Source organism: Nelusetta ayraudi, unplaced genomic scaffold (assembly GCF_046127955.1).
Source record: "Nelusetta ayraudi isolate G7.1 ecotype Tasmania unplaced genomic scaffold, CSIRO-AGI_Nayr_v1 ptg000151l, whole genome shotgun sequence".
Classification (NCBI taxonomy): domain Eukaryota; kingdom Metazoa; phylum Chordata; class Actinopteri; order Tetraodontiformes; family Monacanthidae; genus Nelusetta; species Nelusetta ayraudi.
The window spans coordinates 3,333,661-3,353,818 of NW_027466201.1; the positions used below are offsets into that span (position 1 = coordinate 3,333,661).

General features: G+C 49.8%; 1 protein-coding gene across 4 annotated transcripts in view; it reads left to right on the forward strand.

Moving 5' to 3' along the window:
• Positions 1-2,595: 2,595 nt before the first annotated feature.
• The window catches only part of LOC142879991 (forkhead box protein N3-like), a 31,309-nt gene continuing 13,746 nt past the window's right edge, over positions 2,596-20,158 (forward strand). Inside the window, exon 1 of one of the 4 annotated variants that reach the window (XM_076013592.1) lies at positions 2,596-3,701. The gene's annotated coding sequence lies outside the window, so the exon portion shown is untranslated. The remainder of the gene's footprint in view (positions 3,702-20,158) is intronic. The other 3 variants (XM_076013591.1, XM_076013590.1, XM_076013589.1) reach the window with 3 other exon arrangements.

Consider the following 20,158-nt stretch of genomic DNA (forward strand, 5'->3'; position numbering starts at 1 on the left):
TTTTCTTTTTATCTTATTTCTGTCGCCGTGCCATTAGCCAAAAGCTAATCTTAATCCATCCATCCATCCATTTTCAGTACCCGCCTCTTCCTGAGCTCAGGGTCACGGGGGTCTACTGGAGCCTCTCCCAGCTGTTATAGGGCATATTTCTAAAGTTTCGACACCACTGATGCAAATGATAGCCTAGCATGCAAAAGCTGTAACTAGTTTTCAGGGGAACAAAACAATCCAGTAGAAACACAAATGAGTCATGTCCTGTTGTTGCAAAATTACGAACTTGAATATGAAGCCGCGGTTGAGAGCTGCTGGTCTGTCGAGGACGTGCAGGGAGCCGGTTTGTTTTGGTTGACATGCAGCACGATAAGTGACTTCCTGAAGTGACGTTTCTCAAAATGCACGCAAAAGCAGCAATGTATTGGATGTTCTAAAACGTATCAATTCGGCTGTGTTTCTCTGCACATTTTAAGTCCAATAACTCATTTTTTTTGCCCATGTCATGTGACTTTTTTTTTTTTTTTTAAACTTCATAACTTGTAAATTGTGGCAAAGAGTAAAGGAACCTTGTTCACCCACAACTGGTATTGCCCACAAGATCTGTGTGTTTACCTGTCGATGCCACAGCCTTTGAAAATGGGTGAGAGAGCGGACTTGTGCGCAGATAAACAAGCGCACTCGTTACCTTAGCAACTGGATGCCACCTTCCAGAGCTCTGGGACGGAAGGTGGCCATGAAAGGAGATTTAATCTCCTTTCACGGCAAACTTTGGAAGAAGTCTGAAAGATCCCCACTGTCGCTTTGGCTTAACGCAGCCCTCTGGGTTTCACACACACACACACACACACACACACACACACACACACACACACACACACACACACACACACACACACACACTAACAACAGGGGCAGGGAGAAGTAGCCTGGATTCAAGGATTCGTAAACACACTCCTTCCTTCCCACAATTCTCTTTGATCCTTATGCAACAAAACAGTTTCCTTGGTGGATTTTGTGCTTCCACTGTGTGTGTGTGTGTGTGTGTGTGTTTGCCCACCTCACCCCCACCTTTTTTTCCTTTTGTTTCACGGCCCCTCCTTCAACACCACCGCACTTGAAACAAGGGCGCACTTGGATTTCTGACTGGCTGCAGCAAGCTTTTCCACCAGAGTCTGTCAGAGCCATTAATTTGCGAGCGCACACTCTTGGTTTCCTGCTCTCTTCGGGCTACGTGTTCACTTCCCAGACGTCCCATTTTTTTTTCAAACGCTCTAATTTGCTTGATTCTTCCAAAAGCATTACTCATGTTTACGAGGGGGCATAAATTGATCACCTGAGCTCGGTCAAACTTGCCTCTGCTGCGACAGGGCAGCGTCGAGCACAGGGCCGACTTCCAAGTGTTCCCACTTCCTGTGTTTGTAGCAGGACAGACGGAGGAGGAAGGAGGGGGCAAGGGGAGAGAAAAAGAAGAGGAAAAAAAAGAAATCATGTCCTTCACTTTCTGGATCCCGTAGTCCATAATGATCTGATCTCTGTCTCCCATAGGCGGACCGTTGCCAGGGCAACCTGATGACGCTCTGAGCTGGAGAAGCAGGGAGGGGAGGCGTGGGGGAGATGAGGAGGAAGGTAGCTGCAACCGAAGATCGCGTGGGAGCGCGAGGATGACTCACTTTGGTTAGTAAAACAAACAAACAACGCTCCCATTTCCCCCACTGCATCCCCCCCGCGTAATAGGACACCGTCACTTACTGGCTGTGATTGAAAGTGCAGTGTTGTTTTTATGATTATTCTATTTTTGGGAAATTCTAATTTTAAATATGACATGCCGACACGACAACAATACAGCCACTGTAAGATTTTCAATCGAGGCCACGCGGCGTGCCCGCTTTTGCAGTTTAAGAGGCTGGCAGGGATAATCACTGCAGGGTGGACGCATGCACATGCAGTGCACGTGCAGTGCACGCACACACACAATTACAGAAGGAAGTGGCACACGCCGTTTGACATGGTTTTGACTCGGGCACGGAGAACACGGAGCGAGGGGGAGGAAATAGGTCAGACGCGCAGCTCACGAGTGATCATGAGCAACGAGGACGTGTCCCCTCCATCCTTCACCTATAATGGCTCCTGCACCCCCACCCACCCCACAACCCCCCGCATGGCTCCCTGCCTCTGCTTCTTTCCCTCCTGTTGCCATAGCGACAGCTCGGGTACAGACTCAAAACAACTTGCTGACAAAAAAAAAAAAAAAGCAATCGCTGCTCACATTGTGCCTTCACGTTAGAGGAAATCAAAACATCCTTTCTGTTCTTCAGGGTGCCTCGAGCTTATGATGCAATATTGCATCTTTGCTGATGACCACTGTAAAGTTTAGCATGGACAAAAAAAAATAGCTGCACATGTATTTTTTTCTGACACTATAAGGGTGTTTTGGGTGATTTAGCTTGCAAAATCGGGTATCGAGTAATGCATCAATTTATCAACCAACACCTTTCTTGTTATTTTTAGATCAAAACATTAAAAAGGCCCCATATTTGGTCTATTTTCAGATGTTTACTAATTAACTTATTGGTGTCAAGTGGAAACTTGGTGTCAAGTGGAAACCAAATCCTGCCTGATTAATGACCCATTCAAAGTCTGCAGAGTAAAAAAAAAAAAAACATATCTCGTCCTCTGTTCATAGCCTCAAGAAAAGGAGAGGTAAATGCTGGTTTTTAGACCCCGACCAAAACTTTGTAAGACCTTTGGAAGTGTTTGGAAGGAAAACATTTTAAAGATGGCGGGTTGAAAGGGTTCAGCAAACACCAGGTTGAGGGCTGAGATATTCTTTGTATTTCGAAAAAATAAAGATGGACTCTTCTCTTTGAGGAGTCAGAAGTTAGGTTGGGGCGACGTGGAGAGAAAAAACAAAACAAAACACCAACGTCAACAGAGGCAGTAAGCGTTCTCGACTGATGCATAGACGATCTTTGACTCAGTCTTCCGTACACAATAGCATTCTTTCAGTGAATTTGACCGGCGCTGAGACCCAGGGCGGGCGCCGGGGGGAAGTCCTCTGCTGCTGCTGCTGCCGTCGCCGCCGCCGCTGCTGCTGCTGCTGCTGCTGCTGGCGGGGCACAGAAACACGCACCCACACACACATGCGCACATAAACACACACATGCGCACACACTTCTCCGACTGACGGGGGGAGAGAGAGAGAGAGAGAGAGAGAGAGAGAGAGAGAGAGAGAGAGAGAGAGCAGAGAGTGATAAACACAGGGACACGCAGAGAAGTGGGAACGCGGGAGAGAGAGAGAGTATAGGAACGCAGCGGCTCGTGTGTGTGCGCGCGTGCGTGTGTGAGAGAGCGGGAGAGGGAGAGTGTGTGTGTGCGTGTGTGTGTGTGTGAGGTGTGTGTCGGTACGCTCGCTCGCTTGCTTGCTCGCTCGCTCGCTCGGCGGTAGCAAGGACTGGCTGGCGGGGCGGACATGGAGGGGCTCGGGAGGAAGAACGCTTCGGACTGACCGAGTCAACCGACACCGACAGGAGGAGGAAAGGAAGGACGGACGGACGGACGGAAGGAAGGAAGGACGGGGGGAAGGAAGGAAGGAAGGACGGACGGACGGAAGGAAGGAAGGAGAGAAGGACTGCTACCAGGAGAGGAGCGCTGAGAAGGAGCGGGGCTCGTCTGGAACACACAAGGATCCTAAGGTGACTTTTATGGAGGTGTGTGTGTGTGTGTGTGTGTGTGTGTGTGTGTGTGTGTGTGTGTGTGTGTGTGTGTGTGAGTGAGAGAGAGAGAGAGAGAGAGAGAGGGAGAGAGAGAGAGAGAGGTGTTGACATGTGCTGCATGGCTCTGCACTTTAAAGGGGGACAAGAGTGAAGGTGTGTTGATCAGGTAGGGGCATGTGTGTGTCTGTGTGTACAGTATATACAGTACATGTAGGTGGGCATTTGTATTTATTTTAGTGTGTGTGTGTGTGTGTGTGTGTGTGTGTGTGTGTGTGTGTGTGTGTGTGTGTGTATGTGTGTTTTGGGGTTGTTGTTTTTCCAGTAGCTAAAAAAAAAAGAAGGGGGCCAAAAGTGTGTAAGCGTGCTGAGCTGACCGCTATAAACTGGAGTGAAGGGATCAAAAGGAGGGGATACTTTCTTTCTTTTTTCCCTTTTAGGAAAAAAAACCCTGATCCAATTCCCACACACACACACTCTCTCTCTCTCTCTCTCTCTCTCTCTCTCTCTCTCTCTCTCTCTCTCTCTTCCACACACACACACACACACACACACACACGCAAGCCCGCTCAGATACTTTGAGGCTCTCTTTGCAAGAACCAGCGTTGATTTCAGAGTCGTCTCCTGTCGTCGCTCCGGCTCCCCTTTCAAAGATCAGCTGACTCTGAACGGCGCCTCGATAAGTAGTAGCAGCTCCTTAATGTGCGACTCCAGTGCGTGTGTGCGTGTGTGTGTGTGTGTGCGTGTGTGCGTGCGTGCGCGCGCCATAGACGGCAAACAGGTTGAGGAAGGCAGATCTGATCAGACGCACAGCAACAGAGGGGAGAGCGTGGCACGGGCTGAGCAGCGGCGAGCACATTGGATTACGCACACACCAGTACACACACACTCACTGGCACACACACACACACACACACACACACACACACACACACACACTCGCACACACAAGCTCTTTGGCCAGCAGAACAGCTGGGAGAAAAGTGCGTGTGCTTGTGTGTGTGTGCGTGTGCGTGTGCGTGTGCGTGTGCTTGTGTGTCGGTGCCTGAGAGCGTTTTCGCTTAATGCATGCGTCTGCCTCTGCACGTGCCGCCGCCGCCCCCCCCCCCCCCCCCTCCCCTCCAACCCCTGTGTTTTATCTTTTGTGCCGATGCCGAAGTCCTCTGCATCCCAGGGCAACGCGTGCAAGGGGGGCGGACAGAGGGCAGGTGGGCCCCCCACTACCACCACCGTAACCCCCTCGGCAGCCCCTGCCAAATCCTTGCACACCTACCTATCCCACCCCATGTCCCCCCGCCGCTTCGATGGAGGAAGGGGGCTGGATGGGGACAGGAAGTGGACTGGTGCGTGGGTTGGGGGGGGGGTCGGTGGGGGTCGGAGGAGACTGGGAGCTGAGAGGCTCATTCATAATTCACCTCCACGGCGAACATTCATTCACATATCGGGACCACCACCACCACCACCACTCTCCCACCCACCTGGCCTTGCTGTGGCTGAGCTCCCAGGGAGACCCCCCTGCCAACCAAACACCCCCCCCCCCCCCCGCCTTGTTCGCCAGATCCCCACCTCCCTCTACCCCCGCGCTTTACTGTAGCTGCGTTTCCATGACAGTTTTTTGCAAAATAAAAGCGATATTTCCATGTACTGTTGTGATTTGCAGGTTTTTCCATAGAATGGCATGAAGCCGTAATTCTCGTAAAATCTCGTCCCGCGGGACTCCACTTTGCGTTTTGGAGCAGCTATTTGAAGTGAACTGGTCACGTGACCCCGTAACGTCAGGTCCGGCGACGTTTCAATGCGAAAAAATAGTTTCCATGACACTTTCGCGATACACCTCCATATCGACACGTCTGAAAAACAAACTCATGCGAGCGTCAAAACCTTCTAGTGACATTTGAGAGGTTTTTCAAGGTTTAGGCGTTTCCATTACCATTTATTTTAATCGCGATATTTAGCTATTGTGCAATTCTAGGGGGAATGGAAACGAAGTGTGTGTCGTGCGGTTGGTTGTCGCCATTTGTCTTTCAGTAGGCGAGGGACAGGAAGTGAATGGTCAGTGTCATGAGGGTCTTTGGGGATGAGTCGGCGAGGAGTCAGTTGGCTGGGTTTAGGCGGGGGGTGATGATCGGGGTATTAGGGCTGGAGTGGACTGGGAGTTGCTCTCCACAGTGCCAGCCAGCCAGCCAGCCAGCCAGCGCTCATTTATAATTCACCTCCACGGCGATCCTTCATTCACACGTTGACCCCCACCCATTCATGCCACCCCCTGCTGTGACTGCGCTCAATGGGAACCCCCCACCTGCCCTCCTCTCGCCACCCTCTCCACCTCTGCCCGTCTCTCAGCGGACCACCTCCCACCGTGGCGAGACACTCCTGTAGAAAGGAAGTCATTCTCACTTTCTCAAATAGGGGAGACTGAAAGAAATAAAATCCCCACCATGCATCAGCCCACAATTTTATTTTTATTTTTATTTTTATTTACTTTTTTTAAGCATTCCGCCGGCCCCCCCCGACCCCTCAGATGAGAGATTGAGTCGAGCAAATTGAATATTGAGCTCGGACTCCACCCCAGACGCGGCTAATTGGTATGGATGGCTTAGTGGGTTAGCAGCTTCCCCCTACAAACTGTTGTCAGGCCTGATGCTGTCGGGCACGTGCGCTCAAACAGTCCATAATGGATCTATAATTCATCCGCACATGAATCGGAATCGTCTCCGTTTCTGAATAATAAAAAACAAAAAAGCGGCCGACAGCGTTCCTTTGGATGCCAACGGGATGATTTATTCAGAGTAAACGCTCAAAAGTGGCTCTTTTAATATTTCTGATTGTGTTAATGCTCGCCCCCAAGCTACGCTACAGACCCACCGCTGTGCTTTGGTCAGCTGTGTTCACCCCCCCTGGCAGCCATATGGCTGGGTTTGTTAGTAGAAAAAAAAAAAAAAAGCAAATGCGCATGCAGCGGAAAGAAAAAAAAAAGTCCAAATTGCACCGCAGAGGTGTATCCATTTCTGAAAGGTAAACACTATGGAAGTGCTGCTTATCAGCAAAAGCTGTAAAAATATCCTGACGAGTGAAGTTTCCGAGGCATCACAGTGAGCGCGCTCAGATGGATCCTCTGCTTTCTGCCGACAGTAAAAGTGCATGTAGTATCTAAATATTTTTTTTTTTCTAAAGACAGATTAGATTAATTAATTAATCTAATTATTTGATTACAATTGTTCCCTGTATTCCAAATTTGACCTGATTAACATTTAGTTTTCGATCCATATTGGACTGGACTATCTCAAAATCTCTCTCAATATCACGGCGGAAGGAAAGTTGCGTTTTGCACCATTTTTTAGCCACTCGGCTCGTTTGGCTGCCGTCATGCCCGAAGGATAACAGCTGTTGTTAGCCAGCGGCGCTGACGACGACAAACAGAGGTGCCCACCTTGCTTTTTTACGGCTGGCGATTAGAACACTTTGACGTCATTCCCGGCCCCCCCGAATTGAGACTTGCGAGGTCAACAGAACGCAACATTCGGGCACGGCCGTCTCCCTTTCTGACGGTAGAGCGTTATTTCTTCCGTCCTCGTCGAGGGTCCGATTCCCGCCGGATTGCAGGCTCACTAAATATAGCTGAACTAATTAAACACGCACACGTCCCCTTCCGAAAAGAAGAAAATGAAAGAGACCTCAGTCATTAACCGTTGAGGCCTGGGCCAGTAAAACCTGACCAAAGATTGGAAGAAGTAATCATGTGTGGACACACACACACACACACACACACACACACACACACACACATATATATATGTATGTATACAATTTGGCAACCTAAAATGTTAGTCAGTGTGCAATTAACATGCAGATCTTTATTTAATTTTATTATTATTTTCTGTTTAACCAGCTGCTAACAGCATAATGCAGGCGCTAGCTGTGTCATGTTAGCATAATCGCACAGCACAACTTATTTTAGATACAAACAAAGCAAGTCGCACTTCATGCAAACTCTACAAGAAGCTCTTTTTTTTCAATTCCTTTTTAATAAGAAGGAATTGAAATAAACAAAACTTTTCCGTCCAAAGTGTTGCGTCCCCAATGTTCTGAACCAGCGACCAACCAGCACAGCCTCCCCCACCCCCAGCTGCTCCAGAACCTTGAGCTTTATTGACTCTATAAAAAGTTTGACGCTGAGCGGGGAGGAAATTTGGGGGTGGGGGGGGCATCAGTCGGCGTAACAAAAACAACTATTCGCAGGAGACACTAATTCGCCGTGCCAGATGGAACCTTCCCCAAATCTGCCCGATGTATTTCACGCTGCAATCTGGTCAAGAACCCGTGAAAACGTTAGGCGCGGGGAGAACCTCGGAAGTTAGAGTTGCCAACTGTCCCTTACAATACAGAAGTCCCGTATTCGACAATGAAATTCTGTGTCCCATTTTGAATCGATATGGGACGGGGCTTGTCCCGTATTTCCCGTATTTATATAGTTGTCTTGAGTGTAAATTTATTTTTGATCCAAGAGTTTTTGCGTAATCTGCGTAGCTGCAGGCAACAACTGCAGCTACCCATTCACAACAACTGCGTACTGTTTGCGTAGCTTGTGTGTAGAGTAGGCTATGAATCAGGGTTGTTTGTTCTTTTCAGCTCTATTTATTTAATTCCTTTGTAAAAAGCCATCTATCGTGCACTTTATTGATAGTTGTGTAAAAATATGTTCAGTTAAAAGATTTCAATACAATTTAAACATTCAGCTCTTTTCTAGTGTCTATTGGGAACAAAGCAGTTGAATCAATGTGAACTATATACTTTTTTGAAACCCTTTTTTAAGTTATGATTGACCACTACTGGTGAGCCACTAGCCTGTGAGGGCCATGGCCCCGAGCACTGCGGGACGCGTCCTTTATTTGTCTGAATGAAAGTTGGCAACGCCATTGGAAGTTTGACTGGACGGGCTTACTATCACTCTCAGAACCGGCAGTTGTTTAATGTTCTGTTAATGTTAAAAAAAAAACAACAAAAAAACAACAAAAAAAACAAACATTGTCCTGTTCTAATAGCACTGCCATTGCTGAAACATTCACGCTAATCTGTGTAGCAACGGCTAGGTTTGCTAGCAGTCCCGTTCGCGTTCGTTTTCTTCGTCTTCCCCCTTGGAGCTTTCAAGGGCAGCAAAGCAGTGCCTGGTCACTTCCTGGTCACTTCCTGTTTCCAGACACAACTAATAGATAGCTAGTGACTTCGTCAACACTCCGTCCGGAAACAAATGAAACAATTCAAAGTTCAGAGCTTCTGGTGGTGTGGCGGCGCAAGGTCAACGAGGCATCTGATTTGTCTTGGAGTGGCGTGGGAAAAATCTGTCTGTTGTGTTTCGCTTCATCTTTAGCCTCACTGGCAGGACTGGTGACCCTGTTTTGTTTTTCTTCAGTTTCCCGTTGTGACTTGTGCGTTAAGACACGAGTCAGACGACTGAAGAAGAAAAACGCTCCTCCGTGTCCCCTCCCAGGTTCTAATTGTTTCCAATGAGCCCCCCTGCCGATCGGAAAATGGAGCCCTCGTCCGCGTTCGTTGCCTCGGATTCCTCACGTTCAGGGGTGCGTCTCTCCCGCACGGAGGGACGTCAGCGGGTGTTAAAAATAGAGCTTGTAAAATGTTGTGTGGAGGGGGGGGCGGGGGGGGGGGGGGGAGAAGGGAGAGAAATTGTTTTATGTTTACAAGAGCTGATGTCATGTTTGGTTTAGCTCCATCGCTAACGCTAACGAGAGTGTCGGGGAGGGAGGGGGGCGGCAGCTGTGCGTGTGTGTGTGTGTGTGTGTGTGTGTGTGTGACGTCTTTAAAGGAGCAAGGAGTTCAAGGGGTCTGCGGGCGCGCGCGCGCGCGCGTTATAGCGTTGTTGTTGTTGTGCGACGGAGGCGCGGGGCGCTCCGTGACGCCGCTGCCCGGGTTGCCGCGCAACGCAGGAACGCGTGGGTGGGAGGATTTCCTGTCCTTAGGAAGCTGCTGTGTGTTACGTGCTCGAGCGCGAGTGCGCGCGCGTGTGTGAGCGAGAGATAGAAAAAGAGGTTGGAAGGCTGTTGCGTGCGTTTGCCTGCGCGCACGCGTTTGCGACAGGCGGCCGTATGCTCGAGTTGCTCTCTCTCTCTCTCTCTCTCTCTCTCTCTCTCCCCTCTCTCTCCCTCTCTCTCTCTCTCTTCTTTTGTTTTTAATGCGCTTCAAGGTAAAGAGCTACTCGCAAGCGCACGCGTACATACTCACGAGAGACTGGAAGAGAAGGCCCTTTTTTTAGTCTCTCTAGTTTTTTTTGTGTGTGTTGCATAACTCCTCCAGCCAGGTCTGCCCCCCCCCTCGCCCTCCACGTCCCCCCCCCCTTTTTTTTTTTACCCCAAAAGTCTTTCACCCTGTCACAGCCCCTTGCCCCTGATGATGTCATCAGCACGCCTCGCTTTATTTTCTCCTCTCACACATGAGATTGCAATTATGTGTTCCTGCAGACGCACAAAAGCACACACACACACACACACACACGCACACACGCCGTCGCTCCTGCAGGCTCGTCATTACATAATCAACGCTGGGTGAATGGGTGGGGGGTTTGGGGGGAGGGGGGGTGACGTCAAGCTTGGCTCTCTCTCTCTCTCTCTCTCTCTCTCTCTCTCTCCCTCTCTCTCTCTCTCTCTCTCGAGCTGTCTTTGGCCAGGCTGCGGTGATGTCACGAGGGGACGCAGCCGTGCAAAGTTGCGCTCGGGTCTCCGTGTGTTTGTGCGTTTGTGGCCGACGCGGAATTGCGCGCGCGGTGACAAAGATCACAAACAAAAGGTCAATGACCTCCAGGATCTTCCTCTTTGCTCCTCTTTCAAGTAGAAGCCACTCTCACTGACTGCCGCCCCATCTTTGTGCGTGTGTTTTCCTTGGCAGCGGCGAGCCGTTTAAAGATGCCCCGCGCTGTTGCAGCCTGTTGCGGTTCCCCCCTCCCCCCTCCTCCCTCCTCCTCCTCCTCCTCCTGACTGCCCCCCCCCCTCGCTCCACACCTCCCCCTCGGAGAGAGCGGCTTCCTGTTTGAAATGGATCTCGCCCGGTTTGTCTGGCACTCGGTAACTCCATCGCCTTGTTGCCCTCTTGTCTGCCACTGCCTGACCTTTCCGTGGTTCTCATCCTCGACGTTTGGCAACCATCGCGCGGCGGGCGGGCGGGCGGGCAGGCTGGAAGGCGGTGCGGCAGCCAATGAAAGTGGAAGGAGACGGAGTCGGGGCTCCTCCGCGGCCGCCGAGTGCGGCGCCTCTTATTTTTAACCGAGGCGAAAGCGGGGGGAAAAAAAAAAAGGAATAGAATATAAAAGGCAGAGTCGCTGAGAAAGAGGAGTGCGATTGTTTTTTTTTTTGTTGGTTGCTGGACCTTCTCTGAGCCGCTGAAACACACACACACACACACACACACACACACACACACATGCACACAACCGCGCGCACAAAGCATCTGTTTCGAGGCCTGCACGCCGGAGCTGTGGGCTTTTTTAGGGGCGAGGAAGAGGAAGAGGAAGAGTGCTCTATTTGCGTCCCGACTTGAATAGGACGTCTGTTGTTGTGTTTCTCCCTGCATTGTGAGCGGCTGGAGCTGCGAGCGTCAGCCGGCGGGGCTGGCGAGACAACTCGCAGGGTTTAACGCACTCGCTAACCCTTGCTCTCTCTCTCTCTCTCTCTCTCTCTCTCTCTCTATCGCTCTTTCTTTCTTCCTTTGCAAACAGTTTATGGCCCTGAACTGTATCAGTGCTTCAAGGTCTCACATTATGCAAAAAATTCACTTTGTCAGTGGAATCCCAGGAATGAAATTTCTTCGCAGAAGGTTCTGCGAGGGTTCTCGGAGGTTTCGCGCACAGTTTAGGTGTTTCCAATACCAGCTTTTTATTGCCATATTTAGGTTTCGCGCAATTCTAGGGGTAATGGAAGCGCAGCTACTGATGCATCTCCCAGATCACAAACAAAACCCCCAGCTGGGTGTTAGCTCCAGCACCAACTGTGACCCTCTTGCTCTTGTTCCCTTCCAGATATGTAGGACGTCAAAAAAAGCATCAATTTTAGCTGGAAGCTAAGACCAGCACTTTAGCGAGAGGCTAACAGAAGGCTAAAAATGCTGTTTTCTGGAGACCTATCAAGATTCTTGGCTAACTGTTGATCTGGAACGAGAGGACGGAGATCTGGAAGTGGGTTGAGTGTGGGGCCCTTAATCAAACACACACTCTCTCTCTCTCTCTCTCTCTCTCTCTCTCTCTCTCACCCACACACACACACACACACACACACACACAAAGAAAACATGCAGATTTTCTCTCAATAAACTGATTAGCATTAGCTTGCGCTGGCTGAGTCTCAACCACAAACGGCCCAGTGTACATACCGGCGGCCGCACCACAGCTGAACTCTGAGCAACTTGACCTAACAATAGGACACACACACACACACAGAGGCGCATGCACACAGTCATGCAGGCAGACACACAGGTAAACAAACACAAACAAACTGGCCCCTGACATTTGTGGACTTCTTCAGCAGCTGGACGCAAACGCACAAACTACGCAGCGGTTACGTACGCACAAACACGCACAGTGTTTAGCGCGCACACACGCACACACATACACACACACACACACACACATGACACACCCCTCTTCCCTAACTCCCCTCTTTAAAGGAGTCTTCTGGCCTTAGTCAGCGTCTGTGTCCATGCGTGGGCCTGTTCCCTGGCAGTGCGAGGGGAAAAAATACTTTCCCATATGATGTAAACACCTCCTGTGTGTGTGTGTGTGTGTGTGTGTGTGTGTGTGTGTGTGTGTGTGTGTGTGTGTGTGTGTGTGTGTGTGTGTGTGTGTGTTTGTGTGCACGCCATGCACCAGGAGAGGATTCAGTTGCTGTGACGGTTTTCCCAATTACTCCACCTCTGCGCTCTGCATTTTTTCCTCTTCTTTTCCTTCCTCTTCTTCAAAAATAAATTCCTTCCTCTGCCGTGTCTGATTTGATCCACGCGGTGCAAACAGAGGGCAAACACGGCGGCCGGGGGGGCCTCTGACATCACCAGCCCTGTGTGTGCTCCTAAAGCGCAAACAACTTGTTGGGAGTCATCGCCGACATGCGCCCTCCCACCGGAGTTGCTCTTTTGCGGGAAATCCGATCAGCGAGCCCCTCGAGAGGCTTTTTTTCATTCCTGCGCCTCCAGACTTGCAGGCTGAATGAGCAAAAATATTTGGACTCATTGATAGCCAATCAGCCGACAGCCTTGATTCTGAAGTAGAGATGTTAAGCCCTTGGCCTGTGACTGTGGCAAAAGCTTCCAGCTCGCAGCTTGAATGTGCGTCTGTGTTTCTTTTTAAATAATGGGTGGCAGCTCGTATCCCAGAAATGGTGTCACAGCAAATATTAGTATCGGCATAAGTTGTGCTGCTTGAACAGTTCATGAGCATTGTCAACTAACGATAACTAATATTAATGAGGATCTTTAGTCCAGAAAGCTTCAAATAAAAAGAAAAAACAACTTTAGTTTCCTTAAATAATTTAGCCACTTCAAATTTAGTTTAGTTTTTGAAGAATAGGGACTATTCCAATGAAAAAAATTAATAAAACTATACATATACACATGGTCATCATACATATACATTTTTGCGGGGGGTTGGTTTGGGTGGGCATCCGTAAAACAGGAAATAACATGAACGCTACTTGCAGTTATAATTCCTTACCATCAGATGGTGCTAAACCTCCCATGCTGGGCCTTTTAGGCTACATTTAACAAATGAAGAAGAACTCATTTGACGCTCGGCAGACTTTAAATGTCACTGAAAGCTTCCCAAAGTACGTCACTTCGGCGAAGAGGAGGAGGAGGAGGAGGAGGAGGAGGAAGCTCAGACTGCGTCATGTTTACTGCTGGCTGCACACACAAAATGAAAAACCAAAAAAAAACACCCTCTGCGTAGCGCTCGCGTGACACGCTTCTCCGCAAACACGTGCGGAAAACAATCATCAGCTGTCGGGCACACACGCGCCGGGGCCGCACTGAGGGGGGGAGGGGGGGAGGGCGGGCGGGAGCCGGGCGGAGGGATTAGCCCTGAAAATGAAACGTGTCGCTTGTTGCTAGGCAATCTTGTCACAGTACCCCTTTGACCTTGTGACCTCGGCCGAGTCCGGCCTCGCCTTGCCCGCACGGCCCCGCTATCTGAGACGATGGTGCGAGCGGCGGCGCGTGGCAGCTGAGAACAGCTGTGATTTTCTCCCCGCCGTGTTTGTGCGTGCGTGTGAGCGGTTCTTATCCCTCTGCATCAATTGCAACCTTTGATGTAATTTCGCCGCACCGTCACTAACGGCGGTGGCGGCGGCGGCGGCGGCGTCGTCTTAATCGGGCGACGCGCAGCTCACCCCTCCCCCCACTCCACGCAAACACACACGCGCTTAGCTCTCTGTTGTCAAACGTCGGCGGAAAATAGAGCGGCGAGGAAGCAGTCGTCTCCCCGAGGATCCATTCATGTAAAATACAGTTATCCAAAACCTCCCTCCCCGTTTGTGCTCTGTCCTGATTCATGTCTTTCTCTCGACTGCAAAACCAAACACGCCTTGTCTACGGCTTCCTGGCAAAAGCCTTTGTGCCCTCACACACACACACAAAGGAGTATAGGTGTGTATGTGTCTGTGTTGTGTGCGTTCTCCCTTCCCCTTCTCCTCCACCGGAGGAATGTCCTTGGCCCGCCCGACCCTGCACGCTCCCACGGAGCCCCCCTACGCCCCCTCCGTCAGGAGCCCTCGTGGGCGGGCTACCATCCGACCCCCACCCGACCGCTCCGGCCAATCAGGATGCTCTCGCGGCGCTTTAATGACATCAGTTAACGTGGGATGTTTAGGAGCGGCCCCCGGGGGACAGCGGTTTGTCTGCGCGTGAGAGTGCTCTTATTGTTATGATGATTAAGTGTTATATGAAGGGCCATCAGAGGAGAGACCCTTAATGAAAGTGGAACGCGGCGACGGTGGCGGGAGCTGGAGGGGGAGAGAGGGAGGGAGGAATGGGAGGGAGGAGGAGGATAGGGAGCTGAAGGTGGGAGAAGACAGCGATGGCGAGGAGGAGGAGGAAGGCAGAGCAGGAGGCAGCTGAATATTCAGCAGCCGTGTCCAGACTCGCTGACTCGGCGCGTTCATGCTCTGAATTGTAGCAGCACACGAGAGGTGGAAGAAGACAGGAAGGAGGCCTGCGGAAAGAAGAAAAAAAAAGAGAGAACAAGTGCACGTATGCAAAAAAATAAAAAAAATGATGCAACTTTTTGTTTCTGATTTTTTTTTTTTTTTTTTTTTTTTTTTGGGAGAGGGAGCGCAGGAATGCAGTTGTTCACTTGTGCACTTGCGAGAAAAAGTTACCCAAGCTGTTTGGGAGGGAGGGAATTGAAAAGAAAGAGAAGAAAAAAAAAATGTGGAACGGCCCAACCTCAGAGGAAAATTCCATCCCAGCGCGGCTCAGACTGCTATAAATCATCACGACCGGGGACATCCAACGCTGTTATTTTGTGAATCAGCGGGTTTTTTATTCGCCCTCTTTTGCTTATATTTCTCCGCCCGCAGCCTCCCTCGCCGTGTTTACTTTGCTTATTCCTACACTTCCCACAATCCCTCTTGACACCGCCAAGGTTCCGCAGTCATTTTTTGATCTTCGGCTGCTCTCGTTCTGGTGTCTGATGGGGAGTAAAGCCGTGAGAGAGCGTTTTTTTTTTTTTTTTTTTTTAATCCGCAGTTGCATTGCATTATGGTTCGGCGTAACGAACTGACACAGGCACTGAGAGCACAAATCTGCAAGTCTTCGCATTGCGCGTGCGGCCAAGACATCATAACGCAACCAGACTTTGCAAGTTTGTTTGTGCTGCTGCAAACACCGTGCAGGCTTCCAAGTCCATGAAAATTTGTAAAGTTGGCAGTTTTGTCTTATTTTTTTGAGTCCGTCACAGTCCAAGGCTGCGTCAATTTTACGTGATTGCGGTATATTTTTATTTTTATACAACTTAACTGAGTTAGCGGAAGATTTCTGCTGGGAGATTTTTGCCGCTGCGTTTCACTGTCTTTGGGTGGAAAAAAAGAACATTAACGGACAGGAACGGCACTCTAAATTAAGGGCTCGGCGGCGTCGTCCCGCTGCATTCCTCGAGATCCGTCATCCCTTTTAAAGCCCGCCTGACACGCTCGCTGACCTGAGCGGCACCGGCTGAATGCGGGTAATGCGAGCTCGCCTTGGAGCTGATTCATCATAAATTTCTTTGTGCTCTGGTTTAATTTACGGCCGGCAAACAAATCGCTTTCACCTTCCTCACCCTCATTAATTTCTTGAAGCCGGTTTATTCATGCCGTTCGCGCGCCCAACCTGGCGGGCTGGGTGGGGGGGGGGAGGGCGGTGGTGTTCTGGGTAGAGAAGCTCTGCGTTGATCTGCACAGAGGTCAAAATTGAAGCTTACATGCAAATGTTTGAGGCTCGGCTAAGTGATTCGGCCAGCCAGCCAGCCAGCCAGGGAGGTAGTGTTGGGATGGACCTGCAGGGTTTTGTGGAAACAAAATGTTAATGAAATCAGCCCTTTGTGATGTCACAAAGAACAATTCTATCTGTGCCAACATCCTCAAACAGGTGTTGGCTCTGCCCTCTAAGACCACCTCCTTTTCCCCCTTCCAGCCACGTGGAGGGTCCAATAAATTATTGTTTTTCTTTTTAGCAGGAAACTGAAAGCCAACATTTTACAGGCTACAAACAGAGGGCTAAATAGGCTGTTTTTCGTTCTGATTCATCATTACTTGCCAAGATTTTTGTTGTTACCCAGAGAGCGCTTTGCATCCGTGTTGTTGGGAAATGGAAATTGTTGGCAAATAAATTTTTTGAGTTACTGATGACCCATCCTGTCCGCGAATCTGCGTTTCCGGCACCTGCGTGCCCGCTGCCTTTCCTTCCAAGCCCGACTCAGTACCTCCCGCCTTTAAGTGGGCTTGTTAGACATGATTTTGGGGGCTAACGCTGGGGTCAGTGGCGAGTCCCGCCATCGACAGATGGACCACGCCTCAGCTTACCCAACCGGCTGCCTGTTGAGTGAGACACAGACGGAAACCGCCAACCTTCTCTTTCCCCCCGCGGTGGAGAGGATGTCAGGGACCTCGAGACGAAAGCCGTTTAAGACGAGAAAGTGAGAAAAGGTTACCGGGAGGCACAACTGTTGCGCCGGAGACGGAGTTCCGCGGAGCTCGGCGGTGTTTGCTTTGTGACGAGAGACAGAAGCTCCGGTTGCTCTCAGCTTCTTTGCGCTAGAAAACCTCCAGCTGATGAGGAAGCCCGGGCGCACACATTTCGCACCGGCAGTGAGATTGTGCCAGACGCCCGTACCGCCCCCACCACCACCCTCCTTCCTCTTCCTCCTATCACCCCTGGCAAAAGGCATGTAGCGGAAAACAAGCGACGCCAGATAGGAGATCAGAGGCCTTAATACAGACCACATTGTGTGTGTGTGTTGTCCTCCTTTACTTTTTTCCTCCCTCCCTCCCTCCCCATCTTCCCTGTGTTCTCTGCGTCGGGAGCGAAGCAGCCCCTTTGATGAATATCTACAAAGGAGACCGTGGACTTATAAAGAGCAGCAATTTAGCCCAGGTACGTTATCTTAAGCCTGGTAATGTGAGAGTATCGTTTATTGGCTGAGGGAAGAGCCGGGGGGATCCCGCGGCGTTTATCAGTCCCCACTAGCGTCGGGTCTCTCCGCTAGAGATGTTTCAAAGCCGTTTTATCGATGGCTGACCACATGTTGAGGCTGGGGTTATCGCATCTCCCTCCTTCTTTTCCTTTTTGTTTTTTCCTTTGATCCGTTTCATTCTCGGGTGTCTTGGGAGTGTGTGAGTGGACGGTTGGCGCGGTGTCTGCGAGCGGACCGTCAGCATGGATTCGGCCTCGGTCTTTGCGCCCTCAAGTTACGCATCTAATCACGAGCGGCGTCACTCCTCATCGCTAATTCTGCTGGCAGGACCTGTCAAACAGCATACGCTGAAAGATGGGGTGACTTTGAAATGCTGCTAATGACCCAAGGATACAGCTACCCTCTATTTCTCTTCTTTTTTTCCCCACTTTTTTTTTTTTACTCCCCTTCACCACTCACCACCCTCCCCCACTCCAACCTCTTGTCATTTGCACTTGCGATCATCTTTCTTCTTGACTGCCTGGATCTGCTGATTAGAGAATGTAAAAGACGGGGGGAGGGGACGAGGTAACCTTTTGCGAGGCAGCCGGCGCTTCGGGAGTTTAAAAGTCTGAATTCTTGCACACTCAAGCTGAGAAGCTCAGAATGACCTGACCAATCGGCATCCTGTGAGAATGAGGCCGTGTTGAGTCCGAATCTTTACGACTAAACCTGGCAGGGATGTGCGAACGATTGTCTGGTGGGAGGTCTCATGATGTGGCGGAAGAACCAAAAAAGTTGGAGCTGGTAAACAGAGGGCTAAATACTCTGTTTCCTGGAGATTTTTTCGAGACAGTTTATCGTGTAAAGCTGCTATGCTAGATAGCAAGATGAAAAAAATCCCCATCTGAAGCGCCAGGGTAGATACCATAAGAGAAACGCGTGCGACAGGAAGCCACGGTGTCCAGAGTGGGAAGATCCAAATGTTATTTAACCTTTGTTTAGACTGGGCCGACACACAGATTTGAAATCTCCTCCCTGAGAGAAGGACAGCCAAAGGCGTCGCATCCAGACAAATATAAACACCTCCGGGAGGGAAAAACACTCAAACGTGGACACAAAAGCCAGTACAATTAGATCCACATTGCAGAGCGAAGGCTTTATGTGCCGTCCAATAGGCAACACCTCGCTGTCAGTGCCAAACCTATTTAGATTCTGACTAAACAAAGACTTGCCTTCTTCTTTAACGTCCACTCTAGTTCCAAGGAGAGGCTGGTTTTTCCTTGAAGTGGACTTTGAGTTGCAATCGTGCCGGCCCACCGTATATATTTTTCAATCACAAGTGCAGCCGGGGAAAATAAGTGGAGCAGTGGCTGTCACAGCAGGGTGCACAGAGGACAGACAGAGGGACAGGGGCATATGAATGTAAAACAACACAATCAAGTGCGAGCGTCGTCGACCGCGGTGTCATCCGTTCAGCCCAAATGAAAAAAATGAGGGGAAAGAAACAATGGCATTTCATCCAGCTCATTCCAACTGCTCAGGCTGTAACTTTCCAGGCAGCCGTCCAGCTTTGACGGCAACGAAAACCCAGTCGAACAGATCGGAAACTTCCACCTGAGGCTGGCCGAGGTTTGATGCTTTGGGGAAATGTTCGCCGTTTTTGCCAAATGTTTGGACGGATGACTTGAAGGTTGACCTGATTATGGCACAACAAGACCAAAACCCAGGCAGATTGTCTGGTGTGTCGTTACAACGGCTCAAGTCTCATTCTTACCAGTGGGGCCTGAGGACTGAGTCACAAAGGGTTTGCAGGGATGAATTCTAACACCTACAGAATAGGACTTACCCAGAACACCTCAGCAGTGATCCGCAATGCTTTTATACCAAGAAGGTGCGCCATGTTTTGCTGGAAACCGCCTTCCTTTGTTGTCACTTTGCAACAAGTCATCGCCGTACTGATTGCAAAGTAAAACATTTCATGGCCTGCCGTTGTTTGAAGTCTTCTTCTTTCGGCTGATCCATTCAGCGATGGCCAAAGCCAATCATTTGCCCCCATCTACTCTGGACGTCTTTAACTTTGCTCTCCCTGAACGAATCAAGTTCAACCAATCAGCTTTCAATTTTTTTTTTTTTGTTTTTGTTTTTACTCTTTATAACTGGGGATAGCACTTACCAGACGTCTCCCCCAGGCCTTTTCCCAGACGTTGTGTCCAAGTAAATCCAACAGATTTGTCAAACAATCCGTTTGCTGTTGATCTTATCCAACAGAACACTTCAAAATGGTTTTACTTTTGCGTCCCTCTTGACTGTCTCCTGATCAGACATTTGATGCTATTTGATTTTTTGGCCACTGCTTGATCGAGTTGATGTTTTCAGTCGGTGCGCATGACTTCAATTAGAATAGGTAGCTTATGCGTAAAGCTAAGTTACGCTCGAGCTGTCGGGGATTGTGCAAACGTGGAGGCAACTTGAAGAAAAAGACGCTTTGAAAAATTGCCAGCAGTAAATGAATGTTGCATACCATGTATTATTTAATTGGCTAAAACATGCATATTAGCGTCTAAGTGAGGTCATTAAGCATGCCCTGTGAAGAGCCCGGCCGACTCGCCACCGCCGCCGAGTCCTCCCATCGCTTTTTCTCCTGTCTGGCCCATATTTTTATTTATTTTTTATTTCTCACGAGCTTGTAAACAGCCAGTGTTTTTTTTTTTTTCCTTCTTTCTCTTTTTTTCTCCTCCCCTTCAGCATTCAGAGTGCGTCGGGCTTGACATAAGGTATCTCGCGCGGCGTTAAAAACAGCTTGCGGGAGTGG